General features: G+C 37.5%; 1 pseudogene across 1 annotated transcript; it reads right to left on the bottom strand.

The window, feature by feature from the left end:
* Window positions 1–223: 223 nt before the first annotated feature.
* Window positions 224–12820, bottom strand: LOC149173680 (BTB/POZ domain-containing protein At1g55760-like; annotated as a pseudogene). Its single transcript, XR_016259149.1, has 4 exons — window positions 10953–12820; window positions 9329–9474; window positions 1323–1462; window positions 224–1053 (listed from the first exon to the last, which is right to left on the bottom strand). The product of XR_016259149.1 is annotated as a BTB/POZ domain-containing protein At1g55760-like (transcript).
* Window positions 12821–26917: the final 14097 nt, after the last annotated feature.

A 26917-nucleotide genomic window follows, 5' to 3' on the forward strand; every position in this document is an offset into this window, starting at 1 on the left:
CCAGTTATTCCTATCCACCAGTTAGGAAACCACCAGTTATTCCTACATTGTAGAATTATATCCACAAGTTTATATTCTACATTATTCTTTATTGCCCATAGCATTATTGTATGGAACCAAAAAAGACTAGTTTTTAGAAGGGATGCCTTCGTTATAAAAATATGCTGATACGAGATCATAGAAAAGACAATCACATTCCTTTATAAACCAACAGCTAAGAACATAATCAAACAACTGAGGAACAAAATTCCTATGTAATTAAATATTTACAAAAGAATTTCGACTGATCACAATGAGGAATGCTTAATATTTTGAGCTAAGCATATATATACACGTTCATGTGCACATACTGTAAATATTTCACCATGAATGTGGGATCAAATAACACCTTGGAAACTAGTATGATACACTGTATATGCACCATTTTATGCACATACCTGGTTCATCAACACCCCTTCCAAACATTTAGCATCTCCTGAAAAATTTCGACTACTAAATCCCTATCTGCACACTGAAGAAACATATTCAAATCTTCACGTAGAGCATACACTTTACCAAATTCTAAAAGATACTTCATACAGCCCCTCTTAAGCCTTGGCAACCGATACAATGATGCATCTTGGAGCCTTTCAAGGACATTTTTACAGTTGATATCGCTGAGCAGGCTTTCTTCACATGCATCCTTCAAATCACCGATGTCATATTTATCTGCTGCTCGAAGCAGAGCCAACCTGTGTGTGTAAAACTCATTAGGAGTAAGACATCCATATATATATAGCTCAAAACAGCCTTGCATGCATCAATGGATATGTCATCGATATTAATTGTCGATGATTCCTTTTCCTTCAAGTCATGAGCAAACATACTTTCAAAGACAGGTGATCTAGCAGCTAGAATAGCACGGTGAGCACCAATGCTCCCATCGGAAGCATTTATAGTCACATCTGCATGTAATCCATCACCTAACATGCGGTCTAGACACTTCAAGGCACCTTGTTCTTGTTGGCTCTGAATTAAACTTTCATCAGACCAAATTGATCGCATCCCACCACCCTTTATATAAAAAAACGACAAGTTTGAGTAATATGCTGTCATTATTCACAAATAGAGCTGAGGGTTTCGAAAACAAAGAGCTCAAAGTTTATCAAAAAGATTAAAGGGCTATTGTCTGTGCTTTCTAGCAAAATAAATTAATTTGCATAGAATTAATGATGCATGGTGAAAATAGTTGATGAGAGCTTTTAATTAGTACAAGTTAGGTCACTGACTAGTGGGAAAAAGCAATGAAGAGAAATCTTGAGTTGCAAAAGGTGGACTCTTACATTTGGACATGCAACTTTCAAATCCAGAAACTCCACATCAATGATCATTTTTCCATGGAATGGCAATTCCACTTGCCAAACAAAATCCTCGCTGCTTTTGACCACCTTGTCAATTACTTCTGTTTCAGAAACATAGTAACCTGTTAAAATTCTGAACAGTTAACACAAAACAGGTATATACAGTATCGTTAAAAAGACAAAGGAGATCAAAACAAGCAAAATGGTGCTAAACTGTTGACATGTTTAAAGTGAATATGATATGATACATTTTCCAAAGAAACCAGAGTCCAAAAATGTATCCCTTCATTTTAGAGTTGTTTTGATATTCCTCTTCTGTAATCGCTGGCTCAAAGGTGCTTCAAAAAATTATCATCAAAAAAATCTACCAAGTTCTACTCTATGAAGTTATTTATCATCCTACCCTTTTCACTGTACACTGGTCAAATACAAAGGAATCGCTGTCCAATGACTCGTTTAGTTCTACTTCACTGACAGTAAATAACACGGATAAATACAACGAGCTAAATAGAAGAGAACATAATTTGTTTTCTTCATGGATATAAAAAGCTCAGCTTTTTCCATCAATCTTGCCATTGCTGGCATTAAAGTGTCCTAATTATTCTAGAGATTTCAAACATCAGAATGCCTTCAAGAGCATTCAGAATGCTACAACAAAGAGAATCCAAAATAAATCAGCATTGCAGGTAAATTCTGTCCATGCTTTTTTTATTGCAATTGCCAATACCGCTGTCAAAAAAATTAAAATCCACTTATCCTTTTAGAAGTTATCTTAAATGTACTTGGAGAAAAAAGCTCGAATGGCATTAGTGACAGGGCGTAATCTCTGTACTCAGTCCCATTAAAGGTTATAAAAGTTCATTCGACCCTGAAAATTGAGAGACTATCATCTCTAGTTATGAAATAAATTGATATCAGGATTGTCTATACAACTCAAATCTTTCGAAGCAGGGGAGATTAAGGATCATTGGCATAGTTATCTATAGGCCATGACTGCATGAGAAAACAATCATAAGAAGCATGGGTCAATCTCACTGTATTCAATTAAGCCAGAATATCTATATATGCAATCAGAACTTTTTAGGCATCAACTGCATTGGTCATTGCTAGCTTTATGCTTTTACCAGTTCATAGGGTCGGACCACACATTTAGGACTTAAAATGGTCTATCATAATTTTGGGGCGTAACCTACATTGAAACAATTAATGGCAAGGACCCACCACAAAAATAAAGTCTACATGTTCCCAAACAATTTCTTGCTATCAAATCATCGTTTATCGCCTTAAAACAGTTGAAACCAATAGAAAAGATCCACCCTGACTCTCTTCTAAGTTGTCTACAAATGCCCTTTATCGAGAAGCCCATGTAAAGGGTCTTCATACATTTTTAGTGGTAAATAATGAATATTCCTGGACCAAGAAGGAGGCCATTTCATCAATTACCGTGTTTCAAGCACTCAAAGAGAACACCATATATGACTGTAATACTTCAACTGAAATATAATGACCATAGTCACAGACTAGTTAGTAAAATATGTTTAAAAATTTAGTCATAAGAATTTACACAATGCAAACCTTTTGACTTGAACATCGAACTCATCACAACTGTGACTACATGAGTTTTGTAAGATACAAGTCACATTATAAAAGAATCCCTACAGCAATGTCTCAGTAGACAACAAAAAATTCCAATTAAGGTGACATGCTGGTCCTTTTTCCATTATTTGGACCAATCCAATCATCAATGTAAGCATGCCACCTAATGCATTTCTTGTTTGTTTTTTTGTTTTTCATTTAAGGTGCTGATTCAATCATGAACAATGTCTACTCAAATGAGAGTCAGCCCTTAATGTCGGCCGGAGATACTTGGTTTTGCAGTTCTCTCCAGGATAGAACAAAGAACTCGCCAGTTGTTGGCTACATGTCATTTAATTAAGGTTCCGTTCATGCCTATGCCTCCAAGTATGCCTATGCCTCCAATTAATAAATGCTTCCACAACAATCTCTTTGGGATTCCTTTCTAATAGATTCTGTAATTCACTGCAGTTGTTCATATATATAATATGTAATTACTAACTATTGATTATGAATCAATATCTGGTGCCAAACACAAGCATATATATTGTTGGTTACCAAAATCCGATCATCTTTCATGTGATATAGACAGCCTCTTTCCCTGCATAAACATTAGACCTTTCTTCTCCCCAAATGTACGAAGGCAGCATAATTATGAAAGCACCCTATGATGGTGCTGTCTTTAACGCTTTAGGTAGCTTAAATCTATACACATGAAATCAAAAGACAGCTTGTCATACAGAGTACCATTTTATAGGCATGTTTGACTAAAAAAACATTAAGCCAGAAAGTCCAGGTAGAGTGGAACAGATATAGCCTTACAAAGAAGCTCAACGACTAAGTAGAAATTAGGAGGGGGTATCAAACACTAGTATCCCTTAATTTATTCAAAGAAGCTTTTAATAAATATTATGTATACTTATTACTACCACAGGTTGTTATGGGTCTGGACTCCGATCTGCATCAATAAACCTTATATTGAGTGAATATATATTGAGCATACATAACTTCTTGATGCAAGTACAAGATGGTGGCCAGTAGATGATAGAAGTATGTCAATAAAATCTTCTAAACATGTTATTAAGGTCCAAAACAATACAGAAGTGAATATAATAATTTAATTAACAATAGTATAAATTAAGCAATGAATTCCTGGTGCAAACAGAATGTCAGTCACTGTTTAGAATGCATTAACATTTTCTGGATATTACTTGAAAGAACCTCAATTTCAAGGAAGTTGTCTTCTTGCAATAAATAAATTGCCTGAAAGTCAATGTTAATCAGGACTATACCACAAGGTTCACCAAACTTCAACCTTGAAGTTCAAAATGTTCAGCAGACCTAAAAAAAATTCTCAGGTTGGAATAGGGTTCATCGAACCTCATGGCCAAACCTCAAGTTGAAATCTACATTGAACGGGAAACCTTAAGTCCAATTCGATTCTCAAGGCAAATTTGGGATTTTTTACTGGTTTTTTCATTTTTTATAAATTATAAAGAAAAAATTACTAACCCTAAAGCTGTTGACTTAGAATTCTGTTCACTCCTCACTCAATTGACCTGCCTCCATTGCTCATACCACCGACCCTCAGCTCTGTTAACCAGAACCCTCTACCATGTGACCACTCGACACTAACTGTAGTCACAACTCTCTGCTCAGTGTGAATTTGAACTTCCATTACCACAGCCAAAAACCTTATACCAGATAGGTTGATGGTCCATGATCCACAGACAAACTTTATGGTGAGCCTCATCCAAACTTCATCAGAAGATTTAAATTTAAATAGAACCTAATTGTTGCGGGATCCAAACTCGAAGCAGAACCATGAGACTTAGAATCAGGATGATGCCTATGATGCTTTTACTAACCATGAGGTTTTCCATTAGAAATTGTCAACCAATTGTTGCAACAGGATGTTTGCAGTGAGAAGAATTGGTCTTCGATTATTATAAGTACTTGTCATGGAATTCCCATGGTGAAAATGTTAAAGGAATTTCCTATAGCAATCAAGGATTAAGGACATAGTCCAAAATTGTCGAATGCTTGAACAGGAGAATATTATCAACTGGCTATGGTGATTATGAGGCCAATACTGGGACTAGTAATCTGTAATTATTGGTTTATTTTCTTCAATATCTTCGTAGACATAATTGGACAGGAAGCCAGAATCTATCTTAGTCTCTCAGATCATCATGCCTTGACACCATTCCATATCTGATTCCCTGTTCAATGGAAAACGTTTTTCATCCTTATTTTCATCAGAACTGTATTGTAAAATTGCTCTCTTGTCTTTATCTTCATTTGGAAATGCTTCATCATTGTTTTCATTGTCTAATCCATACTGAAGCCTGAGCTAAGTAATATAGATCTGTTCTTAAATCTGAAAAACCTTCAGATATATCTTTTTTTATGTAACCAAAGGAATTGGCAACTGGGTTGTGCTCATACTCGCATGACACGGGGTTGATTCCGACTGCTACCACTATACTTTTGGGGCCTACAACCTGTCCTCTTCTCCGTAGACCAAGTTAGTTTCAAGGGATTTGAACCTTGGATCTCTTAGTTTACAAAATACTTCATATCACAGCAATAGCCAACTGAGCTGCACCCTGGGGACCTTCAGATATCCTTAATTTGTTAAGTTAAAACTTATTTTACCAATGAGATATTTGAGATTTACAATATTAATATCCTTAAAGCCATGGTCTAAATTATACAGCCACCACAAATCCATCAAGCAGCAAGAGGGATCAAATACCTTGAGCTGTGAATTGCTTGATTGGAAGTGGTGCTTAACTGGGTACACCACTTAACTGGGTAGAACTCACAACTCAAAATTTATGAAGGTATAGATATGTTGAAATAAATATTTTATGATCATTAAGCTATTTCTGTTTGCATTGTAACAACATTTTCCATCTAAAGCTCATATATATAGTATCTCTCTTTATATCAGTGTTCCACAGGGATGTGCCCCCCATAGTGGGGGATGCACCCCCCATGTTTCCCACACACTGGGCACTGGGGAATGCCTGGGGAAACATTTTCCCCAAATCACCCTTTGGGGGAGTGCATTTTCCCAAAAGGGGGTCGCCTGGCACCCCCCCTCCCCCATAAGGGCAATGCTTGGGTGCTCCTTAAGATTTTCTGTCCAACAACCCATGAAGATAGAACAAAGATAGGAATAGAGCTTTAAGTAGCCTGTGCCCTTGGTAATTAATGGTGATATTAAATTCTTGTAAGTAACAGCATAGAAAAGGTAAGACAAAGGAGAATTGACACTTTTGAAGGAGAATGTCTCCAGCAAGATAAAGGATAATTATCACTTTTTAAGAAGAATGACACCAGTGAGATAAAGGAGAATGTCACCTTTTACTTGAAGTTTTAACATTACCACTAATTGTTTTATGATGTTTGAGAATGATTCCAACCTCATTGGACTTCATAAGGAAAAAGTAGAATTTCATATCCCACTCGAAATTCAGCAGACTTAATAGATTTCAGAATTTCAGGATGGGCAACATTATAGTGTTTCCACCGGAGTGCACAATGATGAATTTGCATGGGTTGAAATGTTAATGTTCGGATTTTATCAATTATTATTTTTATTTTTTATAATCTTAGAGACGGGGACGCCTATGCTAGGGACCCTGATGTCCCCCCATCCCTCACTGAATTTCCCTAAAATTTGGCATTGTTCCCACACATCCCCATTGAGCGTCTCCCTGCTCCTCACTCCCCCATCTCGAAAACATGGTGGAACATAGCTTTATATAATATTATTAGAATACTTCTATTTATGACTATATTTGGTATCTCCTTTTTTTATCTCTCTATATAGAAACGTTTGTATGATAGTCACCAGACTCGGAATCAGTAAAAACTTGGTGAGGCAAATGTGCAAAGGGTTTGAATCAGATCAGGAATAAATTGAGGAAAACTCAGCAAGTACAAAAAAGTATACACATATACAGTAAAAACTTGGTGAGGCAAATGTGCAAAGAGTTTGAATCAGATCAGGAATAAATTGAGGAAAACTCAGCAAGTACCAAAAAGTATACACATATACTCGTGTAGCTCTATTGTCACTTGCATTCAACTTGCAGAGAAATTTTGCTAAAACAGGCTTTAAAAATGACTGAAATCGCACTGAAAAGGAGTTTTGATTCTTGAACGCATCCTTGGGACTCAGTCGAGTCAAACTCGATACTCATAAATCAAAGTCACATTGACCAAGTCAATCTTGGTCAACACCAAGTTTCACGTGTCCAAGTCACAAAATACCGTCTGCTTACTGATCTGATTTGAACTCATGATCTGGAGGTTTGAAGTTTAAATTGTGATTTCTGTGACACTGGTTTATATCATGTGTAAATCTCACAACTCTCTCTATCATATATAGAGAGATATTTTTATTTCTATTTGTATTTATATTTTTCCGTTATATAGTATATTACTATTTTTTCAGTAAGTATTATATTTTTTCAAGCCAGACAACTAGCATTACCCATGATCTCCTCCATAATGGGCTGTAGAACCAGCTCTTGGCGCAACAAGATACAATATCAACAGCATACAAGGTCCTAGCAAGAGTGCAAAATATTCAAACTAGAAAATAATCTTTTTGGACGAGATAACTATGGTCAAGGGAACATAAAGAAAGCTAAGGGGCATCCAATACTACATCAATGTTGCAAAATGTGGAAGCTCATATTGGAAATTGTAATAAAAAATCACGAAGTGCTGAACCAAAAATTACTCTTCGTGGAAAAAATAGCCATGGTCAAGGGAACATCAAGGAGGAGGCGTCAAATACCATAGTAATGTTGCAAGTGCAGTAGTTAATGTTGGAAACTCTAATGGAAAATCATGAAACACTGAATGTAATTCTGTAGCACCACAGATTGAAATAAAACAACCACAGAATTAGCACATTCATGCAGGAGGGATATCTCTAGTGCAGTTCAATTCAGACACTGCCGAAAAATCTAGCACAAATGTATTCTTGTGCAACACTGCTTTCACACAAGAGCTGCTTGTTGCATTGAAGGTGACATGACACAAATCATTGAATCAATGACATGGCATGATTAAAGTGACATGGTACAAATGAAAATTAATGACATGGAAGCAACCATTGGGCAAAGTTTGACTTGGTCAACTTTACTCCTTGACACAGTTAACATTGATCACTAACTACTTGGGTTCATAGCAGATTTTATGGAGAGCACATGGGATACTTGGTCAATTTTGATCACTCACTTAAATCTATAAATATATAATCGCCTCACTCATTTGAGACTGATGATAGCAAGTGATCAAGCAAGATAGTGAATTAGATTGTGAGCCGCACTCATTGTCAGAGCCCTGTAAAACTTTTTGTCAGCTATAGCTGTAAACTTTCATGTTTGAGTAATCAGAGCTGTAAATCTTCTTCTGTGGGCTAGAGAGCTGTACATAGACTTGAAAGCCATTTATGGCAACTAACATTGTTGAGACATACAACAGACTTGAAAGCTATTATGGCAACTAGCATTGTGGAGCCATACAACAGACTTGAAAGCCATTTATGGCAACTTACGTTTTATGTCATTGCTGTACTATTTACAGTTTTTCAGATAACAAAGATTTTTTTTGCAACCCTTTGTGCAGCAACTTCTTTCATGGTATATGTTTTTCATTTTAGTTGTTTATTTTACAAGTGTTTAGGTATCAGCTCAGCATAGTTACGCTGATTCTCAATGCAGTTCTATTTACATTAGAATTAGGGCATGGCTTGTGCAGATTATCTGTGGCGCTACTCTGCAGGAAATTGAATTACTTTGCAGAAGGTTGTACAGATTGAAATACTGCACTGGTATAAGCAGGGCACTAACTGCATTGTTAGTCTTTTGGCCAGAAAATTTAAGGGTAGTGACCAGATTTCCAGAAACCCAGATTTTCCAACAGCTAAGACATCAACCAAAGCAACTGCAAGCCTCTTTAATGGAGATGATTCATGAGTGACTACAAACTGCCAGTACTTCCCTAAAATATCTCAGCTAGAGTATCGAATGTGTAAGATAACTTACTGTCAGAAACTATACCATCTTTACTTTTAGACTGACAATATAGAAGTAGCACAGAGGCAAAATCTTTTAGTGCTACTGAACGCACCAGAAATACCTTCAGAGAAATTCTGGAACCAGATGGGATCCCTATGCAGGAAGTGTGGCTCACGTGTTCTGCTCTGTATAAGGATAAGAAATCATAATAACGTTTCTAAAAACAAGGAACTAATCAAATCTGCAGTCCCTCAAAAACGAAAGATACTAATCAACTCCAAAGGCCTTACCTCCTGCTATAGATTCAGAACTTAAAAAACAAAGCTGCTATATGAATGCGAGTTGACCAATCAATTTAAAAACTCATACCTGGATGTGTTAAAATCTGATGATTTCCTCCCAAGGTCTGAATTTGAACCGTAAATGATGCTATTGGAGGTTGCTCCTTCAACAGCTTTGAAGGTTCTGGAAAACATCGTACATATGATAATTTACTTTTTTCTATTGAAATGTGCCTACAAAATTAAAACCAGTGTTATGAGCATGACATCTAAATCAGGCCTAAGCAACCCCTTCCCTCATCTGTAAAAATATTGTATATTTAAGATAGTAAATTATCAATACTTGTAGGGGGCAGAGAGAAAAATAATTGAAAAGAAAAAAAATGCAATCACAAACATTAAATTAGTTCTTCCTGACACACACATTCTGACCACAAGAGGTTGGTTAATTCATTAACAAAATGCTCTTTATCTTTTAATGCTTACGATATTGATGTTGTTGTTTGATTTGGTTTCACGGGTTATAACTTATAAGTGGCATGAAGAACAAGGGAAAGTAGATGCAATTGTAGATAGTATATCTCTTATTAAGTTATTAGAAAGCAAATGGCCTATAATAGGACTGGAAATATTCTACCCAGTTACTAAAAGGAAGATCATAATTCTGCACTTGTAATAAGAATGCCTTTGTTTAAACATGTTTTTCTTGCAAATTCTATCTATAAAATTACTTCAAGGCGGTGCTTCCCTTGATTTTTCATATGAACAGCTGTTGAGGAACACCTTTCTTATTGAAGGGCGAGGTTGCTCATAAAGTTTAATGAGGGGAGATAATGACCCAAGTATGTTACTAGCCCCCTAGATTTTCAGCTAGGAGTCCTCTGTAAAATGTATATGTCACACTTTTTCAAACAATAGCCATGACACTGAAATAAGAATCGCTCATTTTGTAGATCTCAAATCAAGTGGCAATCAGGCAGAATTGGGCTGAAGAATAATGGTCAAATAGGAGTATAGTGGCCAAATAAATGTAGCTTACAAACACAATGATGCAGGCAATTGACATTCGAAATGGCAGCGAACTTTGGCTTCATCATAAATCAAATCACATTGACCCCCAAACAAATATGATTTAGACCCAGGAAGGAAGAGAAGCCTTGGGTAGTGCACAGATCTAAAACCTAAAAATCTGAAATAAAATATCCAAAGATAGGAAGTTCGAAGAAATCAAAGCAAGATATTTGGTTGACACTAAGACAAAAGAAACTATGATGCCAGAATCAACCTTCAGAGAGATTCCGAGCACAACAACCAACAAATCAGGAATAAAATGTAGAAAATATAGGAGTTGACGACTGAACCCAGATTCTTAGAACTCATGATTTGATTCTTGAAATCAGAAAAGTAAAGCCAACTTAAGACACGACAGGAAGTCTAAAACATGTACAAATCCTGCAAGAAATAAAAAAGATAAAATCCTCCCATGCTCATCGTAGAGCTTGTTACTCTTTACTATAGCAAATAGTTAACTGACAAAATAAAAATCACCAACGTTTCACAAGCAGTCTCACACAATAAATTTTCACTTGGAAGTTGCACATAACTTCTTTCATGGCATCTCATCTAGCTGGCATAATACATACTAAAAAATGCAAGTGTCCAACATAGGATTCAAGAAAAAATAGATTAAATAACAGAATAAAGATGCTTACCAATTCCACATCCCTATCTTGAAAGGATCAGACTTCCTGTAGGAAGTATAAGAAGCCAAATTTTCTATTCTCCATTGGGCAAGCCTGGCTGTAGTGTCAACTCTGTAGCCAGCCTCACCCATCCGTGTAAGAGCCAGCGCTGCAGCAATCTCCGTGATGCAGTCAAAGAAACTGTCCAACAGAATGCCTGGCTTCCCCAGCTTGACAAATTAGAATATACTCCAATTATCAAATCCTCAAATGCAAACATACATTGATATGCCCAGTGTGGCGGAAAGGAACATACAGAAAAAAAATCAAACTTGTAAATACACACATAGAATCATATCCCCTGTATTGCAGAATAGAAGATACTTTGGTAATCAAATTATCCAGACACAAAGTTTAAAAGAATTGGTTTAAATATCCCCAAAAACAAAAATAGAATAATATCCACGGTGTGGCAGAAGGAGATATACAGACAATCAAAATCACAAATAGAAACATGAAGTCATATCACTTGTTTCTCAGAATGGAATATATTCAGATAACCAAAGATCGGCACAAAAAAATTGGGGGAAACGAATTGATATACCCAAATACAAGCAGAAAATGTTATTTAACCCCAATGAAGCAGAATGTGATATCCTCAAATAATGAAATGCCCGGAGAAAATTTTGAAGAACAAAGATTTTCTAAGGATCCTTTCAACCCAAAAAATAGGAAAAACAAAGAATGTGAGGCCTCAAACTGATTGAGATCTTGACCATACGACAAGCAGGCCTTCCATTGTAAAAACATAAAAGGTCAGGCCAGGATTGAGTGATTGGGGATCTTGACTTATAAGATTACCAGGTCTTCCCTTGTACCCAACATCGTCAAATCGAGAAATTATTTCCCACACGCCAACAGAAAGCAAATACGTTATTGCAAGAAGATGCATTACTTCAATTCATTGCATGTCTTGTTACAGCATTTAACAAATGCATCACTTTCCATAATGCTTTTTGGTTTTATTGCGTTTATAGCAGGTGGGATATTCTTTTTTGGCTTACACTGCACTTCAGCCTTATGCTTCTTTACAAGGGTAAGGCCGTTAGTAGTTGTGAGCGCTGTCCTCTTTTAGGAGGAAGAGCAATAGTAAACGCCATAACCATCCCCCCTCGCCTTTAGCTCATAGTAGGCGTACAAAAAGTAATTGTGTATCCAGGACCGGTGTGTCAAAAACTTAGCAGAATAGAATCTTTTTAGAACCCTATCTCGTCAAAAGTTGCAACAGAAATTTGGTTACAATGGATGATGCAATCTTGCATGACAACCATAGCCAACTTATCAGAGGATAAAATGATTGCACCCATCTAGGTTATATTAGCAGAATTGAGATTTGCCATGGATGTTAATTAGTCTAGACAGAAGTTGTTAGGCTGTCCATGCCGAGTATTACTTCCTATGAGTGTCAACGAATCTAGACATAAGTTGATCTTTCCATTTCCTATATAGCCAAACTTCACAGAGGCTTAAAATTTGGCACACAACCAGCCCACCTTAACAGAAGTGAAAATTATTGGGGTCCATCTTGAAAAAAACATTCAATCAATTAGCTGTTGATTAGAGTTGTCAATCTTCACGGTGGTCAAAGATTGAGATTCCTGCCTGGCCAAATTACAGGAGATAAGCCCAAACCCACGAAGAGATGTTTGGTAGACCTAGAATTTCTGAGCCTATCAAAGGACCAGTGCTTGGAAAAACAGGCGAACGCATGACCATCGATACATTAATATTTGAAGGGTTTTTCTAGCTAAATTTACTAGAGGCCTTTTCGATGCTGTTTCTGCAAAAAATTAATTTTACAGGTTCCATGTGGAAACTTTTCGCAAGAGCAGATTTTGACCCACCTGAACAACTCCAGCGGAAATAAATTTCTTCTGGAAGGTATATTGGCACTTGTAAAGAGCCAATTGGTTAAAAATATGGCTGCCAATCAGTCAAAACCCAGGCAGGTACATTGGCACTTAGTTGTAAAGAGCCAACTGGTCAAAAGTGCGGCTGCCAATGAGTTCAGCTTTGCAAAACCCATCCGGCCAATTTGGCAGGACGAAAAAACTGACCCATCTAGCCATATTTAGTAAGCCTAAAATTTCACCAATGAACATTAACATTTGGAAACTCTGTAAATTGAGTTTTACAGCATTCAAATGAGTAAAAAGGCATCCACATTTGGAGAACCCATGTAGCTATAGTCAGTTGGCGTTGGATTTAAGGTACATTCAAGCAGCAAAACAGCTTATCAGAAGAACCCACCTGGCTTGATAACTTGCACGCCAAATGTAGCAGTGAAAAATTGGGTTTCCTTTCGAGACTGTCATCTCCCGCCCCCGGGCGCCCACAAACCGACAGATAAAAACCTGAAGAACCCAGTTCATCAAAGGTATCACCTTTAGCTATGATCTTTGCCATTATAGGGCAATTCAAACCGAGATATTTGGAATGGCGTAATTAAATATGGTATGATTTAGAACCATATCCGTATTAATTAAAATGGATCAAATTATTATTTAAATAGAGGAATATATTATTAAAATAGGTCGCAATTATTGAATATCTAGACCACATTCATGTTCGTAGAAAAAATTAAATATTAATAATAAATTATTAGTTATAATAATTATTATTTTAATAATAAATTATTAGTTATAATAATTATTATGAAAAGTTATTGAAAGGTTTTTTTTGGTAAAGATATGAAAAATTAATGGTTTCTCTTGAGTTGAGGTTGTTGTGGTTAGGTTATACAAGAATGTTATTGCCAAGTTTAAGATCATCAAGGGTTGGTTTTTAAAAATTAAATGCAATATCATAGTTAATCAAGGGTGTCCCTTATCCCCTACCTTTTTTTGCATTTACATTGATAAGCTGAAAAAGTGTTTGGAAGTTGTAGGATGGGACAGCCCCAAGCTCGTTGGTATGGTCATCACTCTTCTCCTTTATAATGACAATATTATTCTTTTAGCCAGAAGCCATGATGATCTCGACAAGCAGCTTAGAATCCTCCATGATTACTGCTCCAAGATGGGTATGACTATTAATACCGACAACACTAAAGTCATGATAATTAAATCTAAAAAGATTAACTATGATAATTTCAGTTATGATAACAATTACTTGGAGAAGGTTTCTACATACAAATATTTAGGTATTGACATTCATCATCAGCTCAACTAGATTTATAGCATTGAGAAAAGGATAATAGGAGGTTGGAAAGTTTATTATTAACTTGAAAACAATTGTAAGTCAATTGATCTTTAGGTATGGAGTAAAAAGAAGTTCTTCTTTGAGGCACCTGTCACCCCTATTATTTTATATGGATGTGAGGCTTGGGGTTGCGGTATAACTAGAGAATCTTGGAGGAAGATCGAGCTTATCCAAAAGCAATTTATAACCTACAACCTCAAGATTAAAGGAAATGCTTCTTATGTTATCCTCTCGACTGAAATTTCACCTGTAGAACAAACCGATATATGCAATGTCCTAAAGCATAATACTTGTTCTACTTCTACAAAACATTAAGCGGAAGCATAATCGAATTCATGAGCAACATCAAGTAGAAACATGCAAAATTGATCAAGAGAAATAATCACACATAACACAAGATATATCCAGGGGACAACACCAACATAAAACCCCAACCATGTATTATCAATCAAGTGGAAATACTCTTCACAATAGAAAAAGAATCAGCTCTCAAGCTATCTAGTTCTTAAAGAACTATGAATATATGAAGATATGTCTCATGAACTAACCAAGCCCTATATATAAAGGCTTTACCTATGGTCCAATCCCTATTTCCTTGCGCAGTTTGCTTAGGAAATAATAACAAAAGCATATGCAATTAATTCCAAACATACCAAGTTAACTAATGGTCCAACTACGTAATCCTTGAGGACACTAGTTCCTCAACCATGCAAAGACTACTTACTAGAAATAGTCAAGCATCTGATAGTACACTGTCCCGCATCTGATAGTACACTATCCCGCATCTGATCTCAACTGGGTCTCTGACAGAACTGACATGCAACAGTTATCCATGAGTGAATTCTCAATTATCTAAAATAATAGTTGTCACATGCATACAAGAATTAACAAACTATATTTTATTATTTTAACAACTTGTTAAAATAATCTAACTGGACTTGTCTAGTTAGAACTAAGTCAACTGGTTCTCTCATTATGGAACTCATACTTATTCCCTCAATCAGTGGAGGAAATTAAGCATAAATTCCTCAATCAGTGGGACAACTCATGTGCATGCTCACAAAGACTTCAAATTCGAATTTCCTTAACTAATTAACTCAACTAAATTAATTAATTAATATTTCCAATTGTTGTTAAGACAAAAATTAATTTTACTTCCTATAGATAGACTAGGGACTACTATAAATAGGAAGGGACCCAGAAATGCTATTTTTAGAACTTTCTATTTTTAGTAGTTTCACCTCTCACCCACTGTGGCCAATGACCTCACTGGCCAGACTACTATTTTTAGACATACTATTTTTAGCAGGTCTATTTTTATCACATTCTAAATTTAGCATTTCTTATTGCACACTTTTCAACACTACAACCTCGAGATTAAAAGAAATGCTTCTTATGTTATCCTCTCGACTGAAGCCAATATTTCCCTAATTGAAAGTATGGTTATCTTTAGGTATCTAATGTATAAAAAGAAGCTTTACAACATGGAAGCCAAGAGGTTCCCCAAAATTGCTTCTGACTCTATCCAAAACCCCACCTATGGCTCAAGTGAGGTTGGCATAATGATGCCTAGTTTTGGCTCAACCATTGTGGGGTAAAGGAGGAGATCATCTTGGAGAATAAGGATAATATTAAAAATACTATTACTTCCAAATTTAAGGACAAGTTGTGGGATGATAAGGAGTTAGAGGGAAAAATGAAGCTAAGGTATTATAAGGAGGTGATCAACCCCAATCTTGCTAACAAGAATTATCTTTCTGTCTTGGCCAATATTAAGAAGAAAATGAACATTGTGAAGATAAAAACTAATTCTCATGAGCTTTGAAGTGAAATCGGGCATTGTTCAATTCCCAAAACACCTTGGAGAAAGAGTCTATCACCTTTGCGATATTAAGAGGGTTGAAAAACACTTTCTCTTAGGTTTCCCGGGTCTTACTCACATCCGATCTCATTTTCAAAACCTTTGCCACACTACCAAACTTTGCCACTTGTTAAGTAAGAAAAACTATAGTGATATAGGAACACTTTTCACCCTTCTTTTTTATCATACAAATAAAATATTAAAGAGTCTTAATTAATCTCCTACTTTTCCCCTAGATCCGAGTGAACAGAGGGCGATCTCCCTGGAAAATTGACAACAACATGCACATGGAGGGTGTCCTTCATCACATGGCAGACACCCGTCCTCATTACCCCACTTATCCCCTCTCCTTGGAATGTGTGGACCACCTTGTCAACCATGACATTTTATTATGCAGTTACCTAGCCTCCCGATTATTCCTTCTCTAGTCACCTACCCCCACGCTCCACATTGCTCCTTCTGGCCTTAATATTGTGCTTACCATCTCCTACAACCCAATCATGAGTAGTTACAAAGGGAGAGGTTGTCACCCAGGTCGGGGCAGAGGTCGTGGACGACCACCACCCACCTTGGATGACACCTCCATAGCCACTTTGTTCAACCACAGTATACCTGAGCGCATCCACAGAAAGGTGACGGCCATGGAAGAAGAGGAGACTTGCCAGGAATGCTCATCCCATTGGGATCTTCATAACCTCCTGGCTCGACATCTGAAGGACAAGGAAGAAGTAAAATCCAGGGCTACCAACAGGATTGCGTAGCTCTTCGCATACTTCAACCACTCATCCTCCTCACCGAAAAGATTAGCCAGAGACCTCTGCATTGACTACCCTCCCAACGTCCCATCCCATGTTGTGTCTCCCTCGCACTCCCCTCTTGCTAGTTCATCCCCTCTGCCCTCTCGCAAGGCTCCTCCTCCTCCATTTGCACCCCTCATTTCCCCGTCAGTGAATGATGCTCCCCCTCCCTCTCCCCCTTAGCCCAGCCCATATAGGTTTTTCATTTTGGAGGAGCTCTCGAAAGCCACCAACACTATGCAGGCTCGTGGCAGCACCCAGGCACATGGAGGCTCCAACTCGGTGATGGTTTCGCTTCATAGTGGCACACATTATCCACTGACGAATTGAGCAGCATGTTGAAAAGTGTGCAACAAGAAATGCTTGTTGAGAGTGCAACAAGATGATGGAGCTTAGTGAAAAGAGTTGCCTTCACTAAGTGGGCCCGCAGGCTATTTTTGGCGCAAGTCTATTTTTAGACTATGTCTATTTTTAGACATATGGATCATGTCTATGGATTGTAGGTTGTTGTTTATGGATGATTGGTCAAGTTGGGAAAAATAGATGGACTTCTATTTTTTATCACAGTGTGAGTGATCAAAGTCAAAAATAGAAAAGTCAAATATTATTATCTCACAATAATATTTGGACTATAAACTTAATCTTATTCTCTTGGAGCACTTCAGGATGAGCTACGGATGTGGTACATGCAGATCCCAGAGGGAAATACGTGGTTACCTATGGGATGACTAATATTTGCATGCATGACTTCAGTTAGAACTCAATCAATTGAGTTTGGTGAGGTTGATGGAGTTGTGTTCAGTTTAGCTTTGTTAAACTGGTTGTATTTAGTCTAACTAGCAAATAGACTAGAGATGAGTTGGGTGAATTAGTTATTAATTAATTCACAAGTTATTAACTCATAATACAACTAATGAATACATCAGTTAACTCAGTTGCATGTCAGTGCATGTTCAGTTCAGCAGGGACAGGTGTTAGAGAATCATATTGCTATCAGTTGTGACTATAGTTGTGCACCAGATCTTGCACAATCAAGGGATTGAGTATGCCAATGAGTTTGCTCACGTATTTGCCCAGTATTGTAGCCTTTTCTCACGTCCAACAAAGTGTGAGTGATTATTTTGAGGTGAAATACGAGTTTGGGAAGTCATTCTCATCAGTTCTTGAGCAGGTATTGAGCAATGGAGGCATGCAAGCAGTGGAATAGATTTGGAGATCAGATCTGAGCTGTATTGTGTGTAACAGGTGGAGCTGGTACTGGATTGCTTGTGATAAGCATTGTACTTTGTAATGTTACATGATTCAATCAATATAATATACAGATAGTTGGGGTTTTTAGCGAGATGCTTCCCCCGGGATACATACTGTGTTTATGAGTTTGATTGATGCTTCTATGTGTGCCTATGAATGTTTCTGCTTCTGTAAATTGATGATCAACGTAGAGGAGATTATGTATTATACATGTTCCGCTTATAATTGTATGATCAAGATAATCTCTGTGAATATGTGTTAAATTATTCAAAATTTCTACATGGTATCAGAGCTGCTTGATTTGTAGAAGAGATTTTTACAGGATATCAAGCGAGGATTGATCATTGGATCTATTATTCAGGAAGTGTTTACATTCTATTTCTTCAAGCAGAGTCTGTAATCGGGCCAGGTAGCCTCTGGATTCATCCTTCTTTTGGAAGGTGAGATATCCGGTGAATGCCCAGACAATCAATCTCTGTACAAGAAATACTTTGTTCTCACGAATTCTAGATCGGAAGCGGTTGAGTTTTGAGCTGGTGGAATTCGTTTAATTCCAAAGCAAGAGATAAAACTCAGAAACATTCAGTGTGAGAATGGAGACAATATGCCCCAGTATCTCACGAAGTTCACCCAATGCCAAGATGAGCTGGGAAGTGTGGGGGTGACTTTCGGATGAGGATGGTGAGTCTAGCACTCCTTGACCTTCCTAAGAGTTGGCATAGCTACCAGGACTTGGTGAATGGAAGGGAGAAACTACCAAATTGGGAATGACTATGGTCGGATTTGATGCAGGAGGAGATTAGACGGAGCACCAGAGACGGTTCTTCATCCATGCAGGATGAGGAGAACTGTGTCTTAGCGAGTAAGGTGAGGAAGGGGAAGGAGAAGGTTTCTCTTTTTGAATCCAGTTCTTCCAATGATGGGAAGAAGGTTGACAAGTCGAAGGTGAGATGCTTTCGTTGTCATGAGATTGGTTCACGGGTCAAGAACCTGTATGCTCTTGAGGTTCAAGATGCATGCAAAGCCTTGAGCAGCAAGGCAACTGATGGAGACTTGGTGGTTGAGAGGGAGCATATATTACCTCTCAACATGCAGAGCCAGAAGAAGTCTCAGACGATTGTGGAGGAACCACGATTGGTGCAGCAGCTTTAGGAGGTTGTGGAGGAGCCACAATAGGGGAAGCTAAGAGGAGATCGAGTAGAGACATCTACTCATCCAAAGACCTCCAGTAGGGGTAAACTTCGAGCCAGGTGGGCTGAGGGATCGCATGCAGCCATACCTCCAGGTAGGAGGTGGGGTGATATGGATTGATCGTCCCAAGGAGGAGGGGCAGGATCCTTGAGGTACCCAACCTCTTGGATGAGACCTTGCTACGGGAGCCCCAGATGTGTAGTAGCAGGAACTCACTGATTGGGTAGAGACAGATGCGGATGGAGCGGCAGAGAGAGCGATAGTGCAGGGAATCCGAGGACAGCGCATAGCTAGCAGGTTGTAGCATGCGAGAGGCACAAGTGTTTTGCACAGTGCTAGGTGGCACAGAGAGGTGTGCAATGGTGTGAGATGCATGGAGATGTTGCAGTAGCGCAGATGTCAGAGAGGGAGCACTTGTCAGCAACAGGTAGAGCTTCAGCATCAGAGGATGTTTCTATCCCAACAGGGAGGTCAGTTGGGAGGTGCAGTGCGGATGCAATGCTAGGAGATAGAACCAGCAACAGCATAGATGCAGTCAGAGATCAAAGTGACAGAGGCTAGAGCAGTCAGATACTGAAGAGCACAGAGATGCAGAGTTTCAGTCGACAGAGGCAATAGCAGTCAGAGACTTTGATGACAGAGCAAGTGGACCGGCCAGATGTGTTGCATGGAGAACATTCCAGAGTTACACGATCGGGTTTGAGAGGAAGCCTTTCTTGTTGAGAGGGAGTGTTGAAAAGTGTGCAACAAGAAATGCTTGTTGAGAGTGCAACAAGATGATGGAGCTTAGTGAAAAGAGTCGCCTTCACTAAGTGGGCCCGCAGGCTATTTTTGGCGCAAGTCTATTTTTAGACATATGGATCATGTCTATGGATTGCAAGTTGCTGTTTATGGATGATTGGTCAAGTTGGGAAAAATAGATGGACTTCTATTTTTTATCACAGTGTGAGTGATCACAGTGTGAGTGATCAAAGTCAAAAATAGAAAAGTCAAATATTATTATCTCACAATAATATTTGGACTATAAACTTAATCTTATTCTCTTGGAGCACTTCAGGATGAGCTACGGATGTGGTACATGCAGATCCCAAAGGGAAATACGTGGTTACCTATGGGATGACTAATATTTGCATGCATGACTTCAGTTAGAACTCAATCAATTGAGTTTGGTGGAGTTGATGGAGTTGTGTTCAGTTTAGCTTTGTTAAACTGGTTGTATTTAGTCTAACTGGAAAATAGACTAGAGATGAGTTGGGTGAATTAGTTATTAATTAATTCACAAGTTATTAACTCATAATACAACTAATGAATACATCAGTTAACTCAGTTGCATGTCAATGCATGTTCAGTTCAGCAGGGACAGGTGTTAGAGAATCAGATTGCTATCAGTTGTGACTATAGTTGTGCACCAGATCTTGCACAATCAAGGGATTGAGTATGCCAATGAGTTTGCTCACGTATTTGCCTAGTATTGTAGCCTTTTCTCACGTCCAACAAAGTGTGAGTGATTATTTTGAGGTGAAATACGAGTTTGGGAAGTCATTCTCATCAGTTCTTGAGCAGGTATTGAGCAGTGGAGGCATGCAAGCAGTGGAATAGATTTGGAGATCAGATCTGAGTTGTATTGTGTGTAACAGGTGGAGCTGGTACTGGATTGCTTGTGATAAGCATTGTACTTTGTAATGTTACATGATTCAATCAATATAATATACAGATAGTTGGGGTTTTTAGCGAGATGCTTTCCCCGGGATACATACTGTGTTTATGAGTTTGATTGATGCTTCTATGTGTGCCTGTGAATGTTTCTGCTTCTGTAAATTGATGATCAACGTAGAGGAGATTATGTATTATACATGTTCCGCTTATAATTGTATGATCAAGATAATCTCTGTGAATATGTGTTAAATTATTCAAAATTTCTACACATCATTTTGGTTGATGGCTTTCATAGTGATCTTGTTTTGGCTCAGTGAGCACCAGTGCAATAACACCCTTCATGTTCGGCCTAAGAGCACCAAGTTTGAGATTAAGGAGCTCCCAAACTCGCTACAACTCACCTATGTACCTATCCCTCAATCAATTGTCCAGGCACTACGAGGCTCAGCTCTCCTGTGTAACTCGAATGACTACGTATTTTTGATCAATTCTTTGGATATTGTAAACTTTGGTTTCCTCTTGATGCAGGAGCATCTGGTTAACAGGGCAGTGGTTTCCGAAAAGAACAGAGGACACAGTTCGATGGATGGACAGTAGATCTGTCTTTGTTTTTTTTTTTTTTTTTTTTTTTTTTTTTACTTTACTCTTTAAATTTCCAAAAAAAAATATTGTTATGATTTTTAATTTTAATTAGGAACAGTAGTGATTAGGTAGAATTCTTTGTTTTCCAAACAGCCATATTACGGTTGTGAATGCATGTAAAACAGAATGTACTAACTAGCTATGGAAAAGCCCGTGTATGAAATAACTGATATAACCAACAACACAACTAACAGCAGTTACAAAACTGTTTGTATACAGTGTTATAAAATGGGTGAAACAAACCATTACAGGGGTTCGACTTTGTATGAAAAGAATAGAGATAATAATAAGAAAACATTCTGTGCACTTATATATTCCTAACGTGTCCTCAGAAATTGTGTAATTGCGCTAGTAGATTATTATACAAGACTGTTGAACGTGTTGCTACAGGGTCCGAGCCCAGAAGGGAGGAAAACCAGTTGAACGACAAGCAATAACAAAAGTCCATACAACTCGTAACAGGTATGTGGGAAAAACAACACGAGTCTTAGCTATTCATCAAAAATCAAATTCATATGAATACATTGCACAATCGGCCAAACAAAACATTTCAATATAAGTTTTTTTACATACTGTCCGAAATAGAGGCCTGAACTAAAACCACAGTCAAGAGACATTAACCTCTACAGTAAACAAGAAACCGACTTTCCGCAAGACTCAGAATCATAACCCACGTCGTGCCCAGCGGCTAAAGAAGAGTCAAGTACAGACAGAGAGCAGTCTAAGACCAGTAACCAGGTTCAACAAGTAAAGTCGAAACACCCCTAAAACAAGCTGCCAAACATCATAGAAACTACCCGTGTTTGCCCGAACCGCCGAAAGCTCAAACACCGGAACCCACGAACAGTCACACCTGCAAGAGCATGCATAGGAATGGTTAGACCAAGCAACAGTATTAACCGAATTAAAGAAAGTTTGAAAGGGGCAAGCAAACAGAAGGCAATGGCGCCCTACCTGTTCGGTGAACCATAGCTTTCAGCCGACCCCGAGAAGACCCCTGCTCACAAAGGAGCCACTACATCAGGTACAGGTAAAGAAGGATACAAAAATTCCGGCATAGAACCCAAAAACTTACCGCATGAGCACGCAGAGTTTCCAACTGAGGACGCCGCCATCGAATTGCCAAGGACCGTGAAGAGAAGCTGAACCAGTGTTGGAACAAACAACAAACATTATACAACCACCGTATAGCTTAAACCCTCTCTGGAAGCAAACAGCAGCCACAGGGGCGGAAGTTTTCAACAGAGAAAAATTGAAATCACTCACAGGATACAAACAACATACACAGAGACGGAGACCCTCTAAAGAAAAACGAAAACTCAAATCACAAAAGTGTTCGACATGCAAGCCGAGGAATAGTGCCATTCAGACTTACCAAAATATTCATAAAACGTCGGAGGAACAGAGTCATATCAGACCAGATATCAACGACTGAAGCCGAGAGGATAACCAGGAGTCATAACCGACGAACCGAGCAAACAAGTTGCAGGAATCCGCATCCAGAGCAAACAAACCGCCGAGTTACAGAGCTTGCAGAGCGAAAGACCAAGCGAAATAACAAGAATGAGGTGAGCGCGAAAGGGTAAAAACCCCAAACCCTGAACGGATTCGTGGGATCCCGAGGAGGGACAGGTGTTCAAAGGGCAGGGTATTAAGGTACAAACCCTCATAAAACGAAATCCATACGGCGCCGATTGCAAATCAACCCACACAAATATCCAACATAACCACAATAATATTATATTCACTACGGTCGTTTACACCTCAGCACGTCAACGGCGGGACCACGTGGGCTGGCCCCATCACCTCTTTCATGGGCAGAGAGCTTCTGATCTTGCTCTCTGGTTTCCTCGCACTAAGGTAGAGATGGACCTCATGGTTGTATATGATGTATATTTTGTTCAGTTAATATAATCTAGAAACACTTCCAAAAAAAAACTCTTACGTTTTAAGATTTGATAGACCATATTGGTCTTAGTGGACGTTAATCATCATCATCATCATCATTATTATGCTTTTTGATATAAATAAGTAATTAAATAATTCTACTTATAATTCAAATTAAAAAAGAATAATCTTAAAAAATTCAAAAATCATAAATTTGGATTTTGAAATTATTTTAATTATCCGTAACTTTAAATCTTTTAATATTTATTATTAATTATATGTATCTCTCATATTTAGAAGGAATTATTATTATTTTTCTTATTTCAATTTTACTAAACAAACAATATGATTAACTCAAAATAAATAATATTGTTATAATGGGTTTTAATATTGTTATGGATGTTGGCCACATTGGACGTAGACGTAGTCAATATGTGTACACCATTGAGCTACAATATGATTAACTCAAAATAAATAATATTGTTATAATGGGTTTTAATATTGTTTATGGATGTTGGCTACATTGGACGTAGACGAAATCAATATGTGTATACCATTGAGTTAGGCATAATCTAATTTATAGACGAAATGACATTTTTTTGGAGCATTTTTTTGGTTAATTTTAATCAAAATCTAGTGGATATTTTTAAAAACTAAAGTTTAAGTTGTTTAATCTATAGAATTCGAGTGCCATGGGGTTTTTTAGGGTGGTGAATCCATTTATGCTTTCAAAAATGCATTTTAAACAATAAAAAATCACAATCTTGCTTGAGATTGTATCGTTGGAATCTGGTGAAAATACCATTTTGTCTATAAGTTAGACTAAGCCAATGAAATATACTCTAAGTCATTGGAACAAAATTGTCAAACTTCGTCAAATTTCATTACTGGGTGAATTTATTCGATGAGGTTTGCAAATCTCAAGTCGAACACGAATAAGCTAAACACAACACGAATAATTTCATGAAATTCGTCTAAAATTCATTTCAAATTTGTAATGAAATCACAGGAAATTAGAAAAGGTTTGTAATAAAAAATAAAACACAATAAAACCCTAAAGGCTAAATTCTACCCGCTTTAAAAATAAATAAATAAATTCAGGTTGTCCGCACTAACTGAATGTTGTCTCTATCACGTCTATTCATATTTATGGGGACTCTCAGCTCATCATCAATTGGACCTAAGGAGTGAACAAATGTTATAACCTCCTATTACAACCTTTGTTAAATGATGTGTCTCATCTAAAATCAACTCTCACATCTTTTTTATATTTCTCATATCTACAGGGAATTCAACACACATGCAGACGACCTCTCTAAAGTGGTTGTTCTGCTAGATCGCAGGACATAGGAAATAACTAAATAGAGGGAGGAAGAGGCCTTCGAAGTCTGCCATAGACCTTTTATACATAATCGTAGCTCAAAGAAAATGCACAAACAATTCTTGTTATTTTGTCTTTTTTGATCTTATTGCTTGGGCGGTTGCTTCACACAACCGACTTTATCTATTTTGGTTGCAATTTTGCAGAAGGATTTTTAAATGTATATCTATTTATGCTATGTTTAATACGATGACACTTCTATGGGCATTTTCAAACTTGAATTTGTAACCAACATTACCCATCAAAAAATCTTTTTCTGAAGCATGCTATTATCAAAAGAATACATGCACGACATATATCAACATGATATAATTTTGTTCTCAAATAATAATAAAATTACGCTTTTTTCTTAGGGTAAAAAAGATGATTGTTGTCTGTAAATGTCAAACTACAATGAGAAAGACCAATATGGATTAAGTTAGCTTTGGGAGGATACTAGGAGTCAAATTGTTAATTTGCATAGAATATGACTTTATAAATTTATACAAATTATATAAATTTGTATATTTATAAACAATTATAATAGAAGTATAACATTTCAATAATATATAGAAGTAAAATATATAAAAGAAACAATGGTATGTGTAGATTAGTACTAAAAATAAAATGGACATTCCCAAGATTAGGATTAATTCTCATGAGCTTCAAAGTCAAATCAGGTGTTGGTGTATTCCAAAGATACCCTGGGACGAAAGAGTTTGTCAACTTTGGGATACTAAGAGGTTTGAGGATGAAAAGTACTTTCTCTTGGATTAGGTACCTCTTACTCACATCCATTCTAATTCTCAAAATCTTTGTCACACTAGCAACCTTATTTACTTGTTAAGTTAGAAAAACTATGACAATCTAGGTATGCTACTCTCCCTTCTTTTCGATCATAGAAACAAAATGTTAAAGAATCTCAATTAATCTCTTACTTTTTAAAGTCTGATAGACCATATTTGATTCAAACCACTGAAGATATATTGACCACCGGCTTTCAATACGTTACGCCTTACCCATCTACGAAGCCCAAAGCCTTCTACGAAGCCCCAGAGCCTTAGGGTGGGCAACCCGAACGAAAGAGATCTCCTGCCTTCCTTTTCACGCACGAAAGAGAACGTACTTGTGGGGAAGCAAAGGCCCCCTGGCAGGCATAAGAATGAAGTACTATTGCTTACCTATCTTTTTTTTTATTGTAGGGAAACTATATAAGAATTCTATTGCTTACCTATCTGGCTTGGCTAGGCGGTCTGATGCATGCCTATCTTTCGGGGGTAAGAACCAAATACTACTTTCTTCCCTCAATCGCTATCTCAGGCTTTGAGGGTAATAAATATAGGGGAAGTGCATTATCTCCTTGAGTTAGCGGTAGAGCATTCTCTCTCTCCTTGCGCTAGGGTGAATTTGGTACGTTTCACGAAACTCGCTCGTATACATACAAATGCATTCTCCCCTCCCTCCGCTCCTGCTTTGGTTGGGTTTAACAAAATAGAGTATATATATTATACCCTCCGCTCCGTAATCCGGTTTGAACCAAATATCGTACGTCTAGGATCAAATGCATTCTCTCCTTATTTCGTTCTTTTTCCGCTCTGTAGCTTCATGAAAAGCTCTTTTATTCTCTGTGCATCTGTAATTCAATATTTCCTTTCCCCGTGGACCATATATAAGCTGCTTTGAGGGGAAGATGAGTAAGGTAGGTATCGGTCCGATAGGGCCTATAGATAGGGATGGATAACCTTCCGAATCAAAAGGTAGGAGAAATCGGAAATCGTCCATCGCATGACCTGATTCTCTGCATGCATGTGTGGTATTTTTTCCTTTTCAGAAAAAAACCCTAAATTACATATATAATGTACCTTCCATCCGGCTGCCCAGTATAGAAGTAAAGTAAAGGTGCTTTCGTCTGGTGAATCCTGCCCTTCTCACTTCTTAATGGATGTTAATCATCATCATCATCATCATTTTTGAATATGTATGTGTGTGTCTGTGTTAATTTTTTATTTATACCATAAACACTTAAATTATATATATTTATAAGCAATTATTTTTTTTTCTCGGTAACAAAACTATTCTATTAAATATT

Source organism: Pinus tabuliformis, chromosome 4_2 (genome assembly GCF_031772625.1).
Source record: "Pinus tabuliformis cultivar Carrire ecotype Pingquan chromosome 4_2, CPIR1, whole genome shotgun sequence".
Classification (NCBI taxonomy): domain Eukaryota; kingdom Viridiplantae; phylum Streptophyta; class Pinopsida; order Pinales; family Pinaceae; genus Pinus; species Pinus tabuliformis.